The 6,190-nt window shown below is 35.3% G+C and overlaps 1 pseudogene; it reads left to right on the top strand.

Moving 5' to 3' along the window:
• The window catches only part of LOC101579132, a 52,750-nt pseudogene extending 46,796 nt beyond the window's left edge, over positions 1-5,954 (top strand).
• The last annotated feature ends 236 nt before the right edge of the window (positions 5,955-6,190 follow it).

Raw genomic sequence — 6,190 nt, 5'->3', positions numbered from 1 at the left:
TAAACTTTTAAAAAGAGCTAAATGATGTTACTCATAGCTGAAAATTCACTTAGAAGTAACAAATTCCAGTCACTTTCATTTATAAAGTAAATAAACAGGTTTGATTCAGGGACAGTACGCCATGTTTAAACTCGGTGTACAAAATACAATTAAATGTGCTAGTAGACCATAACAGTAGTGGGTTATCCTCAGGACTGGCAATGTCAGAAGTGGTTGACTTGAGTCATTTACAGCACAGGATATTAATATGGCTTTACTTTTTATACCTTGTTTTTATACTTTTTTGATGAGTGCTTAAGACCAAAATAAAGAAAGACCTATATAACAAGAAATGCAACTGTTGTATCTGATAAGTTCAGTCAAATGCCCTAGGGTTTACCCTGAAAGCCTATAGCGTAGTTTGTAGATCCTTTGTCAGTGTCAGCCATGTCGATGAGTCATGTCTATTGCTTGATCTTTTTACTCTCTGTGAAAGAATGAGAGAATGTTTTGTCTCAGTGTGACAAAATATTAGGCTCACTCTTCATTGTTGATCACATTTCTTTGTGGAACCATAATCTCCTTGATCATAAAATTTGGGACATCACTGAGTTACAGGATGATACAGTACAGCTTTTTTTATGTCCAGAGTCCTCAGTGACTTTCAATGCCAGGGCCAAAATATTGGTCTTGCAGCCCTTCTCTTCCTCTAGTTTTTAGCGTGCAAACTTAAGGTGTTAAACCTCCAAAAAAGAAGCTTAATGGTATTATAACCCCATAACAGGCAGCTGAGCTTAACCTGGCTGTCTGAACTTCAAACATTGTAGACATAACATAGAACAAGTAATTTCCATCGAGTACTTATATGTTAAACTTTAAATCCCTATGAAATACGAACAAAAAAATACAAAATAAAAAAGAATATTTAAAATAGTGGGAATAAACAATTACATATTTTTAACAGAAATTTATAAACCTAATGATATACAGCATTGCAGCAGGACAGGCATATGCTTTTTTTTTCTTGTGTCCCTTTTTCAGTTATTAAACTTTCTTAAAAGAAATATTAACTTGAAGACAGTATACCAGTAATTGATATGACATGACAAGAAGTACTTATGTAGAAGACCGGAATGAGAGATATTCCAAGCATGACCCTACAATTACACATTGATATTTTCAGTACAGTTGCTTTGTACACAGGTATCAGCATACATAGTTAGTCAGGGTGAGAATCCTAACAATTAACTGCTAGATTCAAAAGACCTGCTGAAGATTCTCAGGATAATTACCTTAATTATCTTGTGCATATAAATGTATGGCTTTGCCCCTGTCATGTTTCCAACCTTTTCTCCTTACCCTCTATGTGTTGTTTAATCCTTAAGTTCTCACTTTCATTTTAATTCTGTTATACCTTTCTATTATTATTTCTTCTTTTGAGTTCTTACACTAGGGAGACTATACATTATTTACACATGTGAGTCTGTTTCATTTTACTTATGAGTATACCTTGAAGTGGCAAGCATTTAAATATAAAGGCTTTGAGTGTATCATTCTTTATAGCTGAGTAATACTCCATTGTATATAAAAACCACAACTTTTTCACCCATTCCTCCGGTGACTGGCAGTTTGGATGCTTCCAAGACTTGACTATCACAAATTGTGCTGCTATAAATTTAGGGGTACAAAGATCATGATGATATGATATTTTCACGTCCTCTGGGAAAATTCCCAGAAGAGAGATAGCTGGTTAGAAAGGGATTTCCAATTCTAGTTTTCTAAGGAGTCTCCACACTGATTTCCATGACGGTTGCACCAGTCTACATTCCCACTAACAGTGGAGAAGGGTTCCTTTTTCCCTGATGCCTCTCTAACATTTGTTCTTGGTTGATTTCTCTGATAGCCATTCTTCTGGGGTGAGATGTTATCCCAGAGTTGTTTAAATTTTCATTTCATGGATGGCTAGTGACGTGGAGCATTTTTTCATAAATTTGTTCTCTAGTATAATTTCATCCTCTGAGAAGGGGGTGTTCACCTCAGATGCCCATTTCTGGATTGGGTTTTTAAATTTTAGGCCCTTGATGTTTTTAGTTCTTTATAAACTCTAGAGAGAAGAACATTGTGTGAGTGCGTATCAGTGAAGATATTTTCCCAACTTGAGGTTTATCTTTTCACTTTGTTGGTAATTTCAATTGATGTGCAAAAGCTTCTCAATAAGAGGAGTTACTAGTTGTTAACTCTTTCAAGTAATGCCCATAAAATTTGATATTTGTTCATGAGCCCTTTGCCTACCCCTATGTTTTCAAGCGCTCCTCCTACTTTCTTCTCCAGGATATTTCATGTTTCTGTTTTAATGTTTATATCTTTAATCCATTTTGACTTTAGTTTAGTGCATGGTGATAGACTGGGTCAAGTTTCAGATTTTGGCTCGTAGAAAGCCAGTTTTGCCAGCACCATTTACTAAAGATGCTATCTTTCTTCCAATAAGCATGTTTGCAAAAATATTGGGAGTATGTCAATCTTCACAATGTCGGTTCTTGCTATCCAGGAGCAGGGAATATTTTCCATTTTTTTTAAATCTTCTATGATCCCTTTAATCATAACACTGTAGTTTTCATTGAATAGATCTTTTACTTTTTTAGTTGGATTAATTCCTGAGTATTTCATTTTTCGTGATGCTATTCTAAAAAGTATCGTTTCGCTAATTTCTCTCTCACTGCGTTTGTTATCTGTGTAGTGGAGTGCTATTGACTTTTCGGGATTGACTTTTATCCTGTTATGCTATTGAATTTGTGTATTAGTTCTAGTAACATGTTGGTGGAGTTTTTTGGGTCTTCCAAGTAAAGTATCATAAAAATGTTTTTTTTCTTAACCTATTCTATTTACTTGTATATCTTTCTCTGTTCTAGTGGCTCTAGCTAATGATTCTAGAAATATACTGAATAAGAGTGGTGATAGAAACATCCTTGCCTTATACATGATCTGAGAATAAAAGATTTCAATTTTTCCACATTTAGAATTATGTTTGCCTTTGGATTGTCACAGATGGTCTTCATCAGAATGAAGTAGAGCACAGCTATTCTAATTTTCTGTAGGACTTTGAACATGAATGTGTGTTGAACTTGGTCAAAAGCCTTTTCTGCATCAATTCAGATGATCATGTGGTTGTTGGATTTGGTTCTATTGATATAGTGTGTTACATTTATAGATTTGCATATATTGAACCAGCCTTGCATCCCTGGGGTGAACCCTGCTTGGTCGTGTGTATAATCTTTAGGATGATGTGCAGTATTCTATTTGCTAGGGTTTTACTGAGGATATTTGCATCTATGTTCACGAAGAAGTATGGCCTGTAGTTCTCTTTTTACTTATGTCTTTTCCCAGTTTTGGTATCAGTATAATACTTGTCTCCAGGAACAATTTTTGAAGGATTGTTTCTTTTCAATGTCATTGAAGAGTTTGAGGAGTATAGGAATTACATCTTCTGCAAATTTCTTGTAGAATTGAGCTGTAAATCCTTCAGAATCTGGACATTTCTTTGTTGTAGATTTTTTATTACGTTTTGTATTTAATTCGTCAGTATTAGGGGGAATCCATTGGGTGCAGTGAAGCAAAGTTGCTCTCCCACATAAGGGCTGGGCCTAGGCTTGTGCTGGGTCTCAAAAATATTAATGGGAAACATGAATGATAGAATTTTTCAAAGATATTTTCTAGTGTAAAATCCACGTACATAAGTAAAATTATTAGTTTTCTACTTAGGGAATATAAGACTAGTACAAAATCATCTTTAACATATCAGTCATAAAGCTCTCATAGAGAAAATTTCCTATCCATCCTTTAAAGAGGATGCAAAATATCAAAATGAAATAAAGGACAACAGAGATGATACAGACTTCCACAAAACAAAATAATAGAAATGTGACCGTCATTATTGAAAAATATAGTATTAGTTTCTAATTAGTTGTTTAGATTAAAAGTTACAAACTTGAAATATTAGGTTGTGAGACCAAAAAAAAAAATTTAGGCATTTGCTCTACTTTTTAATTAAAAAAAACAAATATTGGAGCTACAATTATCCAAGCTATCAATATATTTTCCTTTGATACTTTTGTCCATTTCCTTGTCCCATTTTTTCCTTCCCATTGAATACATTCTCTCCTTTTTACAGTATCTACTGTACCTTTCATATTTTGTTTATGTTTTCAGATTCTTCCACTAGTGAGACAATGACATTAGCATATGTGTATCTGATTTACTTACCCTACTGGTAATGTCTGTAGTAGTACACATTTACATTGTAGATACAATTTTTAAACTTCACATTTCACATATTTAAAATCAATAAATTTATAACAATACATCCTTTAATTACTTTGAAAGGTACCAATCTCAAACTACTAAAATATCCCTTTGATAGTAAAACTTAAATAAATGGTTTCACATAACAAATTCATACATGCAGAGTCTCAATATTAGAAACATTTTATAGTCAATATGCTTCTTCATATGTATTGCCCTTCAACTTAGAAAATAATGCTGGCTTCCTAAAATGAGGATATTCATTAAATATCTGGGGAATAATTTATACAGATTTACTTTTAGATCAAATAATTAAAACATGTTAATAAAGGAATAAAAGTAGATACTTTACTGCTTTGTGAACTGAAAAGTTCTCATAGAGATGCCAAAGTTATTAGGGAAATAAATAGCAAATAATCAGGATTATTTATGAGTTACTGACTATTTACGTGTTCTTTATATATTATCTAGAAGAAAAATGAAACAGTGAGTTGTGGTGATGCATGCCTAGATTGCAGCGCTCTTAGTAGCAGAAAAAAAGAAGATTTTTGTTGGAACAGAGCCTTGAATTAATAGTGATTTAGACAGATTCTTTCTCCAAATAAAAAACTTTTAAAGTATCAAAAATATATCTCAGTGCAAAGCTTGAATTCAATACCAAAGGCTGAAAAAGAGGAGAAATAAGGAGAAGAATAATGTAAGCATTGACAAGGTAGTTTAAGTGAGTTCCTACGATGGTTTGAGAAAAATTAATAAGAATAATCCATGCAAATGATAATTTTAATTTTCACTAGATATGGAACAGTGTACAAAGTGTCCAGATCATCAATATGCCAATATTCAGAGAAGTTACTGCCTGCAGAAAGCTGTGACATATCTGGGTTATGAAGAGCCCCTGGGAAAGGCTCTGGCTGCCACAGCCCTGAGCCTACCTGTCCTCATAGCTGCTGTTCTTGGTCTCTTTGTGAAGTACAGAGACACTTCCATCGTCAAGGCCAACAACAGGGCTCTCAGCTACACCCTGCTCATCTCCCTCACCTGCTGTTTCCTCTGCTACTTACTCTTCATTGGCCAGCCCAACGCAGCCTCCTGCATCCTCCAGCAGACCACATTTGGAGTTGTGTTCACTGTGGCTGTTTCCACTGTCTTGGCCAAAACTATTACAGTGTTGCTGGCCTTTAAGGCCACTGCCCCAGGCAGAAGGATGAGGCAATTCCTGACATCAGGGACACCAAACTACATCATTCCAATCTGTTGCCTGATGCAACTCACTCTCTGTGGCATCTGGATGGGAACAAATCCACCCTACATTGACACAGACGCTCACTCTGAACCTGGGCACATCGTCATCGTGTGCAAATAGGGCTCCCTCATTGCCTTCTACTGTGTCCTGGGATACCTGGGCTCCCTGGCCCTGGTGAGTTTCACTGTGGCTTTCCTGGCCAGGAACCTGCCTGACACCTTCATGAAGCCAAGTTCCTGACGTTCAGCATGCTGGTGTTCTGCAGCGTGTGGGTCACCTTCCTGCCCGTGTACCACATCTGCAAGGGGAAGGTCATGGTGGCCATGGAGGTCTTCTCCATTTGGCTTCCAGTGCTGGGTTGCTGGGTTGCATATTTGCACCCAAATGCTATGTTCTTTTGTTAAGGCCAGAGAATGTTTTTTTCCTGAGATGAAAGTTAAAATACATTCTGGAAGAAAATCAGCTTTCTTAAATTAAAACTTTATGATTTTACTAAAATTTATTTATTGTCTTATGCAATCATGCACCATTTTCCAGGCTTGTATTTTATATAGTTTAGTATAGTTTCTGTACTAAAGAAAGGACTATTATTTCACAATTTAATAATCTTACACATGTAATCTGCAGTAACTATCACATTCTTCAATTGAAATTTTATTTCATAATTTT

This window comes from Octodon degus, unplaced genomic scaffold, assembly GCF_000260255.1.
Source record: "Octodon degus isolate 3935 unplaced genomic scaffold, OctDeg1.0 scaffold00214, whole genome shotgun sequence".
NCBI lineage: Eukaryota > Metazoa > Chordata > Mammalia > Rodentia > Octodontidae > Octodon > Octodon degus.
Note: the sequence above shows the minus strand (reverse complement) of the source record. Positions and strands in the feature narration are given on the sequence as shown.